Below are 15,055 nucleotides of genomic sequence, written 5' to 3'. Positions count from 1 at the left end.
GATGATTGTTGAAGGAACAAATTTGAAATTCTCAGTAAGCCATAGTGAAAATATTTGGGGAAAAAATTACTGACAATCTTCTTTAGGAGGTAAGTATTTAGAAACAATAGGTATCATCTGTAGATTTAAGTGCCCATTCTGGTCAATAGGAAAATTTACTAATTTCTGTTTTTCAGTGTTTGATCTAGATCTTTTTCCCCTCTCAGCCTATAGATGTCTTCCCTGAACCTCATCTACTCTGATTGTTTCAATTGCCACATGTATGTAGATGATCCCCAAATCTAAATCTCTAGCTCAGTACTTCTCCTGAACTTTAGAATTGTATATCCCACCATCCTTGGATACTCCTACCTCAAGTAGAAACTAACTCTCTTCCTTTTCAAATGACCTTACCACCTGTGATCTGACTAAGCCCTGTAGACTGTGGAACACATTGCAGGCCCAGAATGTATGTGTACTGGATGCTTGATATTGTGTTACAATATCATAATCACATCAATTACTAAATTTTGGAATTCATGCTGAATATTTCTAATAGAACACTCTCTTGTGTTACCATTTCTATCCATGCTACTGTATTCTCTCATATGGATAATTGCAATACTATTAACTTATCTCTGTCTTCATCTCACCCCTTCTTCCAATTCCATGTTCACACTGTGGCCTGAATGAGCTCTTTGGAAATGGAGCCCTGATCTAGAAACTCAGCTGATCACTCTTCATAGCCTTCACATTGTCCTGGGAATGAAGTTCTAAGTCTTTTACCCCTCTTTCATGGATCTGCACCAGGCTCAGTCCTACCTCTAGTCTTATTTCTTGGCTCTTTTCTGAAATAACCTCTGTTTTAAACACTCTGAGTATCTTTAAGTTACTCAAATTGCCCCAGGCATTGGATTCCCAGAAATTTTCACCCCTCAAATTGGATCAGACACCAGGTATAGTGATTCTTCCTCTTGAGTATTTTTTCTTTCTTTCATTCCCACACTGCTGCCACTCTAGCTTTCTCCATGTCTGTCTCTGTGATAACCTCCTAAGTGACCTCTTCTTGATCCCAGCTTGCTCCTTTCAATTCTTTTTCTACCCTGCCAGCAGAATGACATTGCAACAACAAAAATTTTATTCTATTCATTTCCTTAAATATAATAATGGCATGTATTCCTAGAACTTTTTGGACAGAAATAAATCCTGCCCCACTAGATCTATAGTTTAATCTTTTTCGTCTCCTTCATATAACCCATTTGCCAGACTGACTTCACACCGTTCTCTAAACAACATGTATCTTTTTCTACCTCTTTTCTTCATTGAGCATCTTCTGTGGCCAGGCTTACCTTATTCCTCCACTTATCTATCATCAGCCAGCTCAATGTCATTTTCACCCAGTTTAATTCAAACAACTACTTTTTGTTCTCCTGATATTGTCTATGTGACACATTCAATTTTCCAGCTGGACCACACACTTCTAGACCACACTAATCCACTTTACAATCAGTAATCTACGAGAGGAATTAAGATAGATAAAACAAACTTCAAGAAGTTAAGAGTATTACATGTTTGGATTTTATACATTAGTCATTGATTATTTTTATACTCTAATAAAATAAAAGGATTGTGAGGAGACACCTATTGAAGGAGGCAGTGGTATATAGGTGCATAAAAGCAAGGTGTAGAGGGATAAATTGGGCTACAAGATGGATGGTTTTGTACCTGTTTCAAACATCTGAGGGGCTTTCATGGAGAAGGGCCGAGATAGTCATATGATGGAAATCATATGGAAGGAGATTTCCTTTGCTATAGGAAAGCTGAACAGAGTTGTTTGGAGAATATAAATTCAGCAGGAGAGGCAAATGCCTCCTCCCTGCAGCCAGCTCCTCCCCCTGAGCAAACAATCTGCCTCAAAGGCTGTGAAGACCACCATGTCCACAGTCAATTTCAACACTTGGTTTCTCTCTGAAACTAATAACTGGGCCCATGCCATATGATGAACATACCCCTCTAGATAAAGGTTGTGTTTATTTAGGTTCATGCAGAAGCCAAAGACAAAAGAACAGAATAGATGAGAAAATCCCATAGTGGGCCTTGAACATGAGCAGAGCCTATTCCACTAACCTGGCTCTCCATGTAAGCCCACTGCTGTACCCATAAAGTACCCTTCCACACTTTGGCCTTCCTTGAGTTTTCAGTTTTAATTTAGAACTAGCTGTTTTACCAAAGTTTCCTTCCTTGTTGTTTTAGTCACCTTTTCCATCACTGTGAACAAAAGACCTCACAAGAACAACATACAGGAGCAAAAGTTTAACTTGGTTCCCAGTTTCAGAGGTTCAGTCTGTGGTTGGCTGACTACATAGCTTTGGGCTCAAGGTGAGGCAGAACACCATGGCCAAAGGGCATGATACAGGAAAGCAGCTTAGGACATAGCAGCAAAGAGGCAGAGAAGAAAGCTCCACTCACTAGGGACAAAATCTAAACCCCAAAGACATGCTGCCAGTGACCTATCTCTTCCAGCAACATGATACTTGCTTTTAGTGACCATCTAGTTAATTCACATCAGTTAATTAATGCATTGATTAGGTTATAACTCTCACAATTTAATCATTTCACTCTGGTGATTCTTGCATTGCCTTATACATGAGCTTTTGGAGAACACCTCATGTCTAAACCATGACACTTGTATTTTCCACATTCCTCATACCATCTTTTAAAGTATGTTGTGAAAAAGCTGGTCCAAGCAATTGAGTGAAAGAAGTGTTATTTCCAATATAATATTACAGACTTCACTATCTGTAAATCAGTGGACATCTGATGTGTTCTTTGATGTCTATATGTGTAAATATATAGATGCATAGGTAGATTTTTAGATTTAAAATATAATTATATTTCTATGTGGATTTCTACATGGAAGTTATAGATAAAAAATTAACCTTAGTTTCACTTGCCTTTTGTAACCAGTTGGCATCTGATTTTTTCATATAATTGGTAAATGTACATAATAAGCTTGAAGAGGAGCTTAAAGAATATAAGTTTTCCTTTGTTTTATTTAAAGTATATTTGAGATGGGAGTAAAATAGAGTCAATTTCAATGAAGCCTAAGACCTTTCATAAGTTTTAATATGCTAAGGTTTATGTGTTTGAAACTATAGCCTTATAGTCTACATTGCTACAGAAATTCCAGTAACCCAAATATGATTTTTTCCCATTCTTCCATCGCATTTTAAAAGTTGTATTGTACTATGTGTACAACCAGAGAAATGAAAAATTGAGCTGTATATATGTACTAAGAATTGTAATGCATTCCACTGTAATTTATAAATAAAAATAAATAAGAAAATATTTTCAAAAGAAACAAGTTGCAGTTTACCTAAAAGTATTACCAATTCACTCTTGCACCTTTTCTCCTGACTGAAGAAAGAATTTATTTCAAAACATGCTCTCTCTGAAGTTTTCTTTCTTTGATGTGTCTTTGCCTGGTTTGGGGATCAGGGTGATATTGGCTTCATGGAATGCGTTTGGAAGAGTGGCCTGTTTCTCTATTTCCTGAAATAAATTGTAGAGTATTGGAAATTGTAGAGTATTAGAAAACTTCAGACCAGTATCTCTAATGAACATAGATGCAAAAATTTTCAATAAAATTCTGGCAAATTGAATACAAAAACATATCAAAAAGATTTGCACCATGATCAAGTGGGATTCATCCCAGGGATGGAAGTTGGTTCCACACACAGAAATCAGTAAATATAATTCATCACTTCAACATATTCAAAGATAAGAATCATATGATCATCTCAATAGATGCAGAAAAAGGATTTGAAAAATACAGCACCCTTTCATGTTCAAAACACTAGAAAAACAAGGGATAACAGGAATATATCTCAACATTGTAAGGGCTATCTATGCTAAGCCCCATACCAACAGCATCCTAAATGGAGAAAAATTGAAGGCATTCCCTCTAAAAACTGGAACAGGGATGCCCCCTTTCACCACTTCTATTCAATATAGTTCTTGAAAAGCTGGCCAGAGCAATTAGATGAAAGAAATTAAAGGAAAAAAATATGAAAAGAGGACTTAAATTAGCACTATTTGCTGATGATATGATTCTATACCTAGAAGACCCAGAAAACTCTACCAGAAAACTACTAGAACTAGTGAATGAATTCACCAAAGTAGCATGATATAAAATCAATACCAATAAATCAAAGGCATTTCTGTATATCAATGACAAATTTTCTGAGAAGGAAATGAGAAAAACTACCCCATTTACAATAACCTCAAAAAAGTAAAATACCTGGGAATCAACTTACCAAAAGAGATGAAAGATGTATACAATGAAAACTATAGAACCCTATAGAAAGAACTGAAAGAAGACCTTAGAAGATGGAAAGATCTACCTTGCTCTTGGATAGGCAGAATTAATATTATCAAAATGATCATATTACCAAAAGCACTAGATATTTAATGCAATTCTGATCAAAATCCCAATGGCATTCCCCATAGAAATAGAAAAAGCAATCATGAAATTCATCTGGAAAAATAAGAGACCCAGAATAGCTAAAGCAACTCTTAGCAGGAAGAGTGAAGCAGGTGGCATCACTATACCAGACCTGAAACTATACTACAAGAGCAATAGTAACAAAAACAGCACTAAAACAGACGAGTAGAATAGAGGACACAGAGACTAACCCCTAAAACTAAAATTATATTAGACAAAGTGGCTAAAAACAGGCATTGGAGAAAAGATAGCATCTTCAACTAATGGTGCTGGGAAAACTGGAAATCCATATGCAACAAAATGAAATGAAACCCGTCTCTCTCACCATGCACAAAACTCAACTCAAGGTAGATCACGACCTAGGAACTAAACCAGAAATTCTATGTCTAATAGAAGAAAATGTAGCCCATGATCTTCATCACGTGGGATTAGGCCCCAACTTCCCTAATAAAACTCCTATAGTACAAGAATTAAAACCAAGAATCAATAAATGGGATGGAATCAAGCTAAAAAGTTTCCTCTCAGCAAAAGAAATGATTTGCGAGGTGAACCACGAGCTTACATCCGAGGAGCAAACTTTTACCCCTCACACATCAAATAGAGCACTAATCTCTAGGGTATATAAAGAACTCAAAAAGCTAAACACCAAAAAAGCAAATAACCCAATCAACAAATGGGCCAAGGACCTGAAGAGACACTTCTCAGAAGAGGATATACTATCAGTCAACAAATACATGAAAAAATGTTCATCATCCTCGCAATTAGAGAAATTACAAATCAAAACTACTCTAAGATATCATCTCACTCCAGTCAGAATGCCAGCTATTATGAAGACAACAACAACAAGTATTGGTGAGGATGTGGAGGAAAAGGTACACTCATATATTGCTGGTGGTATTGCAAATTGGTACAGTCAATTTTGAAAGCAGTATGGAGATTCCTTGGAAATCTGGAAATGAAACCACCATTTGACCCAGCTATCCCTCTCCTTGATTTATACCTCAAAGACTTAAAATCAGCATACTACAGGAACACAGCCACATCAATGTTTATAGGAGCACAATTCACAATAGTTAAGCTGTGGAGCCAACCTAGATGCCCTTCTGTGGATGAATGGATTAAAAAAAGTGCCCTATATACACAATGGAATTTTACTCATCAATAAAAGAGAATAAAATCATGGCATTTGCAGTTAAATGGATGGAGTTAGAGAAGATAATGCTAAGTGAAGTTAGTTGAATGTTTTCTTTGATATAAGGAAGCTGATTCATAGTGGGATAGGATTCATAGTGGGGGGGATAGAGGCACTCTAGATAGGACAGAGGAATTAGAGGGGAAGGGATGGGGCATGGAGTTAGAAATGATGGTGGGATGCAACGGACATCATTATCCAAAGTATATTTATGAAGACATAAATTGGTGTGAATATACTTTGTATACAACCAGAGATATGAAAAATTTGTGCTCTATATGTGTAATAAGAATTGCAATGCATTCCACTGTCATATATAAATAAAAATAAATAAAAGTAGGAATCATATAGCTAAGTCCTAAATTTATTGGGAGAGGATTGGGGTAGAGCTTAGCAGTAGAGTACACACTTGGGCTGAGCAAGGCCTTAGTTGGATGAATAGCAGTAAAACAAAAACAGAACAGAACAAAAGCAAAACAAAAAAAGTTGTTGGAAGAATTAAATAAATGATATCATGTCTCTAAATTGTAAAGCAAATAACCCAGCCCCTTTCACAGGGCTCACTAATTCTCACCAATTTATTCTCCTTCCCACCCCCCTTTAGAAAGGCTATATATTTGCAGATTATATTAGCATATTTTAAAATTTATTATAACACCTTAGACATTTAGAGAATTTACATATGCAGTTTTGATTACTTTCAAGGAACTCCAGTGGTCCACGTAATGTAATAATTAGAACTTTGTGAATGTACACATGGTTTGCAGAGTTTTCATTTAACCTGGGCTTGAGCCTGTTCAGCAGCAAGTATCCTCATCTCAGCCTGACTTTATAGTTCTTTCCTCATGTTTCCATCCCTGTACCTGTTGTGAAACAGGAAAGTCTCTATCTCTTTTGGAAAATGCCCCCTCTAAACAAAGAATCAGGGAAAAAGCAAAACAAGTTAACAGAAAAAACATTCTAAATCTAACCAGCAAATAGTATCAGCCCACAGCTGAAGAAAAAGTGAAGAAATCTGTGCTTATTCAGAATAATAGAAATTTAGGATGAATTATGAAGTTGGAATGCCACATGGATAAGTGGTTTGGATGCATATGATTAATTTTGTCATGCATTCTGTGAGGAGGTAAGGAGAGAAAACTCACAAACATTCAATAAATTTTCCAGACATAATTTTATTATTAGCTTTATTAATGAGTCTAGCTCTCAATTCACAGAATTATATGTCTTAAGGAGTTAATTAAAAGGTTTGAGTAATACTTGGCTGCACTTTATGGGAGGAATTCCATGCTATAATGGTATTTCTGGTTTGGGGAATTTGTAAATGTCTCAGGACCCATCTCTTAAGATTGCCTGCTACATAGCATGAGTCTCTACGATTTTGTCTCACTCCAGTCAGAATGGCAGCTATTAAGAATACAAACAACAATAAGTGTTGGTGAGGATTGGGGAAATATTTACACTGATACATTGCTGGTGGGACAGCAAATTGGAGCAGCCAATTTGGAAAGCAATATTGGGATTCCTTGGCAAGCTGGGCATGGAACCACCATTTGACACAGCTATCCCACTCCTCAGTCTATAGCCAAAGGACTTAAAAACAGCATACTACAGGGACACAGCCATATCAATGCTTATAGCATCACAATTCACAATAGATACATTGTGGAAACAATCTAGATGTCCTTCAGTAAATGAATGGATAAAGACAATGTGGTATATATACACAATGGAATATTATTCAGCCTTAATCAAGAATGAAATTATGGAATTTGCTAGTAAATAGATGGAGCGGGACAATATTATAGTAAGTGAAATAAACCAATTCCAAAGAACCAAAAGCTGCATGTTTTCTGATATGTGGATGCTAACCCACAGTAAGGGAGTAGGGTAGGGAAGCATAGAGAAACTTTGGATCAGACAGAAGGGAGTGAGGTTAGGTAGGAAGGATAGTAGAATGAATCCGACATTATTACCATATGTACATATATGATTACTTGACTGATATAATTCTACATAATGTACAACCAGAAGAAGGAGAAGTTATACTCCACTTATGTGTGATGTTCAAAATGCATTCTTCTGTCATGTATAACTACTTAGAACAAATAAAAAAATAAAAGAATAATTTTTTAAAAAATTCTTTATGTAAGAATTATAGCAAATAATCAGTTCCTAAAATAATCTAAATTATTTGTTCATCTAATAATCTAAAATAATCTCTGAAATACATTTTGATCTACTTCACAATGTTACTGTGGCTCACAGTAAAGTCTCAATAAATACAAACTCTTAGAATTACGCTTTTTTGTTGTTGTTGCTGTTTTTTGTTGTGCCGGTGGTGGTTTGTAGTACTAATGATTGAACCCAAGAATCCTCTACTAGTAAGCTACATTCCCATTTTCATTTTCCTTTTTACTTTTTTCTGGAACATGGACTCCTACTGACTCAGCCTCCTGAATATAATTCTTTTTGAAGAATATACTCTCTGTTTTCGAAGATGTTGTAGAAAGAACATATAAGATAAAGAGAATATCCTCAAAATTTATTCTCCTATGTAGACCATATTTAGTTTCAACATAAAATATTCACTATACTAAACCAAATTTTTATTCTCAAATGTCATATTCTATTTACTATTCCATAAGTTTCAGGATGAGCAAGTAAGGAATATTTTATGAAATGACAGAGTTTCATGTTCCAGCATATGCTGGAATGTAACCTGTGTATGCCAATGTAATCTGTGAGATTAGGAGACTTAAGTTTAAAATGAGTGAGCAATACAATATGATTATACTAAAAAGCACTTCTTAATTTAGGCTGCATTACTACAAAATGGCCTCCCCACTACAAAATAGATTGGGCCTCTTATAAGCAGCCAATCCAGCTATTCTTCAACTATTACTTGTTATTATTCATCTTTTATAGGATTATGTCAAGGCAGAATATATCCAAAGAGATGTGAGTAGGATGGTGGAAGTGCGTGATCTTAAGCCACATAAGTTATGAGAGAAGAACTGGGAATTATTAACCCAGAGAAAACAGTGCTTGATTTGGACATGGCTAAATATTTCTAGCTTCCTGAAACAACCATAGCTACTTTTTCAAAACATAATTAGATATATTATTCATGATGTTTCATAATCTATTTTGTCTCTTAACCCATTCAATGAGTTCATACTGTTGGTTATATGTATTTTTATAAATTCTTTTTTCCATGTGTATTTATACTTGACTTTCTTATTTTATTTGTGTCACTCTAGTGCCTTACCTATTGAAGAGCGGTATATTTTTCATTCAGATTCAAAGAATGCGTGAACTTTCAGAGAGTTTGGAGTTCTTGAACTTATGATGTGTGTAAATTATAATGTGTGTAAGCAATTACATAGTATATACCATATAATACACATTTTCCATATTAGCTATGGGACAAATGAACCATATTCCTGGGGTTGGGTAATTATTGTATTTTATTTCTTTATAATTTCTTTTTATTCTGTAAGTTTTGAGGTGTACAAGTGTGTGTGTGTGTGTGTGTGTGTGTGTGTGTATGTGTGTGTGTGTGTATGTGTCTATTCTCACTTTGTGGATGGATTAGAAAAATACATATTTATGTACTTTCATTTAATTGCTTTCTTTTGCATGTGTTTATGATTTAGCCTTATTTTGACATAGGTGGGATATAATTATATTATAGGTCTCTGTTTAAGGCAGAGCACCAGGGGTGGCAGGAACCCTGCGCTGTCCGGAATTCTGAATGCTTTTGTCATAATTGACCTCACCAAAGTTCCAGGACATTCAGCTGGAAGGTGGTTGGCCATACAGTGGTTTTTGGAGCAGAGCTGAGGGCTCTCTGAAGCTCTAGCAATGTCTTCGTGGTTTAGAGGCCTAGGCTTCGGCTTGGGCCAGTCCTTGGGTCAGGAGGGAGGCAGCTTGGCTTCCCCCCCTGGCCAAGTCTCTAGCTGCACTATAGATATGCCTGTGGAGGTCTCCAAAGCTGTGGAAGCCGGTTCACTTCGTTGTCGGAGAAAGAAAATTGAAGCCACAGAATCAAGGTGGAGATCCGAGAATACAAGACTTGAAAAGTATTGTACTGATCTGGAAAGAAAGGATGAAGCATCACAGTTTCAAATAAACCTTCAATCTACAAGTTATGAAAATCAGCTGCAACAGAAACAGGTAGAAATCAGCCATTTTCAAGCAAGGCAGATGGCAGTACAGAATCAGTTGTTGAGCACGCACTCAGCTGCTCAATCAGTACCTTCAGGAGTGGGTGGTGTACCAGCAACCAAAGCACCTTGTTCATTTGGTAATGAACTCAGTGAAATCTGCAAACTAAAACATACTATTAAGGTCCTGGAACAAAACCGAAGTCAGGACATGGATCATCACCAACATGAAATGTCCATTTTGCAGAATGCACATCAACAGAAATTGGCGGAGTTAAATCACCAGCATCAACAGGAGTCAAATGACTATGAAGGACGGATTGCAGAACTTGAAAAGCTGTTACGCCAAGGTGACTCAAGAGTTACAGTAAGTGATGAGTCTCATGTCTGGGAGATGCAAAACATGATTCAGGTTCTACAAAGTGAAAAACTAGAGTCCATAAAAAGAATCAGAGAACTTGAGGATACAATAAAAGACATAAAGAAAAAATTATCTTCTGCAGAACACGACAGAGATGTCCTGAAGGGAGAAAAAGAGCACGTCAGTGTGGAAAAGCAACAAATAATTGAAGAGTGTGAAAACTTGAAACTGGAATGCAGTAAATTGCAGCCTTCTGTGATGGAGGAGAGTGATCCTGTGGCAGAAAAGGGAACAATTCCTCCACAGAGTTCATCAGTGGGAGAAGTGTTCAGACTACAACAAGCCCTGTCTGATACTCATAATGAAAGAATGAAACTGAGTAGTTTAAGGCAGGATACCAGTCTTGCTGAAGACAATCTGAAACTTCAAATGCACATGCAAGTTTTAGAACAAGAGAAGTCATTATTGAGTCAGGAAAAGGAAGAACTTCAGATATCACTTTGCAAACTTAGCTGGGAATGTGAAGTCCTTAAAAGTAAGGCTTCAAATGACATGAATTTAAATGTACAAATACATGAGTTAACACTGAACTTGGAGGCTAAGGAGCAAGAACTGAATGAGAGTATTAATGAAAAGGAAATGCTGATAGCTCAGTTAGAAGAACTGAAAAACGAGCACCAGGAAGATACAAAGCACATGAATTTGATAATAGATAAGCTATCAAAACAGCAAAATGAAGGAGATGGTCTAATCCAGAAGTTGAAACAAGATCTAGAGGATGAAAAAGAGAGAGTTCAACAACTTGAGGAGGATAATATGGACATGACTAAAGAGTTGCATGTACAGAAAGAAAAGTTAACTGAGAGTGCACTGAGCCTCCGTGATTTGCATTTAACCAAGCAGAAGCTTGAAGATAAAGTCAAAGATTTAGTAGGTCAGCTAAGTCAGTCACAGAAAAGTAGTTTAAACATCCAGCAGGAAAACCTGGAACTTAAGGATCATATTAGCCAAAAGGAGGAGGAATTATGTAGAGTTCGGAACAAGTTAAGACATGCTGTTAAGGAAGACTCTAACAGAAATTTTAAGGATGACTTGCTTAAAGAAAGGGAAGTCGAAATTACAAACTTGAAGCAAAATCTTGCAGAAGTAGAACAGCTCAATGAAAATTTAAAAAAAGTTGCTTTTGATTTCAAAATGGAAAATGACAAGTTGATTTCAGCATGTGAAGATGTAAGGCATCAGTTGGAAGAATCTATTGCTGGTAACAACCAAATTTCTCTAGAAAAAGACACTATTATGGAGACGCTGAAAAGAGAGAAAGTAGAGATAGAAGTAGAACTGTGTCAGGCCAAAAAGAGACTGTTGGAAGAAGCAAACAGTTACAGGCAGACAATTCAGGAACTCTCAAATGTATGTAATTGGAATACCTCTGCCTTACAGCTGGAACAGGAGCGTGTAGTGCAACTCAGTCAAGCAGGACTCAAAAAGAATATTGAGCAAATGGCTACTGATCAAAAAGAAACTAAGGAAATGTTGGCATCTCTTTTAGAAGAAGAGAAGCAATTGATGCAACTTCTAAATGAGAAAGAAGTTTTTATTGACCAACTCAAACAAGAAAATTCAGCACTGCAAAAGGATTTAGATAAGTGTTCTCAGGCCTTAAAACAAAATGAAACTTTAAGGCAGACCATAGAGGCAAAAGACAGAAGTTTCAGCTCCATGAAAGAAGAAAACACTTATCTGCAAGAAGAATTGGAAAGAATTAGGGAACAGCAGAATCGAGTTGTAGCTGTGGCTGAGCCTAAAACCCTTGATAATATCACAGAACTAGAATCTGAGGTATCTCAACTGAATATCATCAAGAATCATCTGGAAGAGGAAGTTACACATCATCAAAAGGTCATTGAAGATCAAAACAAGAGTCACATGCAACTACTTCATTCACTACAGGAGCAGAAGGAGGAAATGGATAAATTTAAATACCAGTATGAGCAGATGAAGGCTGCACATACTCAACTGTTTTTTCAAAAAGACAAGGAAATTAAGAATTTGCAGAAAACCATTGAACAGATAAAAGCCCAGGGGCATGAAGAGAGACAGGATATTCAAACAGAGTATGCTGATAGTTTTCCAGAAACAAAAGTGAAAAGCCTTAATACAGAAAATGGGAGTGAAAACCATGCCATCTGTAAAGCCAAAATGGAAAATTTTGTGAAAAGAGTCAAAGAACGAATACTTGATATTAAACTTCAGAATTCAAAGAATATGTCTTTAACAAGACAGATAGATCAGCTGTCAAAAGATGAGGTTGAGAAACTCACTCAAATTATCCAGCAGAAAGACATGGAGAGAAGAGCTCTTCATGCTAGAATGTCTCTAGTTTCATACACCTAGGATGTCCTTGATGTCCACCAGAAACTCCAGACCTGCATTATGGAAAAGAGAACAAGGATTTGTATTTTGAATGGGAAGATCCAAAAGTTACCCCAACATACCTTTGAGACCAGCTGAGCAAACTAGGCTTAAAAGTTCTTTTTCAGGACTTTTGGTTCAGTTTCTGGAAAGAGAATCTTATCCAGCTATTCTACAAAGAAAAATGTCTGATCATACCATGAAACTTTTAATCTCACCAGGAAGGAGAAAGCCAGGTGTAAAAGTACCAGGAAGTTTTAAATATGGAACAGAATTCAGCCATTCTTGGCTCCCCATTTGGAAGCTGTGACTCTTATTAACCCAGCTGGACTTGGTTGCACCTGGTGGACCTGGGCATCTTCATTTGACCTGTACACAATTGCCAATACCCCTTGACAACAGCCCTAGAGTTGTACTAAAGGACCTTTGAAGGCAATAGATAATATTCAAGCCAGAGATAATTTAGTACTTTACAAAATCCATAAACTCAAGGTACTTTTTCCTTTTGGAAAAAAGTCATATATTGATAGCAAAAAGATAAAGAAAAAAACCCTGATATATAGAGCTACCTATTTTTTTGTTTTTGTTTCTATTTTTGTTTTTGTTTTCTTGATGTAGCACTTGTAATTGTTCTTTGTTTCTGTAGCATTTTTGGTTTATTAAAATTTGTTCTGATGTTATGAGTTAATCATATGCAGTAATCAATTCTTAAATAATTTGATTGTGAATCAGAGCAGTATCAGTGAACTTATATAGCTCAATCTCTTTTTTATAATATTTGTTGAGTTTAATTGTATTAAAATAAAAATGATACATTTAAATATCAGAAAAGAAGAAAAATCCAACCCATATGATAAAGATATATCTCCAAAGTTTGAGTATATGAAAAGAAAATATGATGTGAATTCTTTATCAAAGAAAACATTGTACAACTACTAAAAGAAAATTACAGTTGTAGGGCCCAAACCTGAAATTTAGTGGATTAATTTTAAGATTATTTTAATCAAAATATTATGAACCTATCAATTTAACTATTTTCAATTGTCTAAAAAGTAACTTCAGGTTAAATTCAATTTTCTAGGTGTTAAATATGTCCATAATGAAAATAGTTTTTACACGTTAAGTTTGAGTCAAACCAAAAGACTTACTACATACATCAATCATTTCCAATGAAAAGTTAATTTGTAAAAATGTATCATTAAAATCTGGACTGTTTATCTAAACACTTCTCTGGGTTGACAAAAAGTATTTAAAATTAATCTTTTTCATTTTTGTAAATTAAGATAAAACATGAATCAAGAGTTTCCAGCTTGAGTTGGGCAAAGTCGGAGAGGAGAGAAAGCAGATTATGTGTAATTGCTTCTCTGAAACCAGTAGTTATAGAGCCTTTAAAGAACATTTTTATTAAAATTAATTTAATAAAATTTAATATGAGATCTATATTTAAATATAAATTATATTATAATTAAACATAAATTAATTTTTATTACATTTAATTTACATTCATTTTATTAACTTTGTTAGTTTTGTTTCATTTAATTTAAATTTATTTTTTGATGTAGCACTTAAAATTTAATTAGCATTGTTTTCATTTAATAAATTTAATTTATATTAAATTGTAACATAATTTATATTTAAAAATTTATTAAATTTTATTTAAATTAATCTAATAAATGTAAATAAATTAATTTAATTTTAAAAAATTTAACATAAATCAGATTATTTAATATTCATTACTTCCTTTAATATAAATTTTCATACAATAAATTTCAATGAAAATGTTCTTAGTGGTTTTGGTAGCCACAGGTATCAGAAAGGTATTTGCTGTATGGTCTGCTTTTTCTCTTCTGCGATTTCACCTAGTATGGGTTGGAAACTTTTGATTTGTGTTTTTTTCTTAATTTACCAGAATCAAAAAGAGAAGACAAAATATATGGTAGCTATAAATATTTATAAGATTTTATTTCTTTTTAAAATTTTCTCAGTTTCAACTTTCTCTTTCTTTACACATGATAATTAAAATATTCCTAACATAGAAAAGAAGGAAAGAGTACTAAAAGCTGTGAGAGAAAAAACCATCAGGTCTCATTTAGGAGGAAGCCACTAAGGCTCACTTCTGGCTTCTGAACTCAGATCCTAAAGAAGAGCAAGGCCCAGAATGAGATAATCAAAGAAAGCTCTTAAAGAAAAAATTTATCAGTTAAGATTTTTAAATCCAGCAAAGCTCTTTCAAAGTTGATGCAGAAAGAAAAGCTTTACCTGACAGGGATAAGCTAAAAGAATTTATGATCACCAAAGTAGCACTACAAATATACTCAAAAAGAAACTGCACTAGATGTACCCAAAAAGAACTCCCAAAGCTCCTAAATAGATGAAGACCATGAGAAGAGCAACCAAGTAAATGAATATTAAGACAGAATTAAATGTAGAAAACAAAC

The 15,055-nt window shown here is 35.0% G+C and overlaps 1 long non-coding RNA gene and 1 pseudogene across 1 annotated transcript in view; both read left to right on the top strand.

The window, feature by feature from the left end:
• The window catches only part of LOC144365031 (uncharacterized), a 113,745-nt gene that overhangs the window by 15,973 nt on the left and 82,717 nt on the right, over window positions 1-15,055 (top strand). The window lies entirely within an intron of this gene.
• LOC144378443 (thyroid receptor-interacting protein 11 pseudogene) lies at window positions 9,543-12,808 on the top strand (annotated as a pseudogene).

This window comes from Ictidomys tridecemlineatus, chromosome 6 (genome assembly GCF_052094955.1).
Source record: "Ictidomys tridecemlineatus isolate mIctTri1 chromosome 6, mIctTri1.hap1, whole genome shotgun sequence".
NCBI classification, from domain to species: domain Eukaryota; kingdom Metazoa; phylum Chordata; class Mammalia; order Rodentia; family Sciuridae; genus Ictidomys; species Ictidomys tridecemlineatus.
This window is presented reverse-complemented; position numbering and strand designations above follow the sequence as displayed.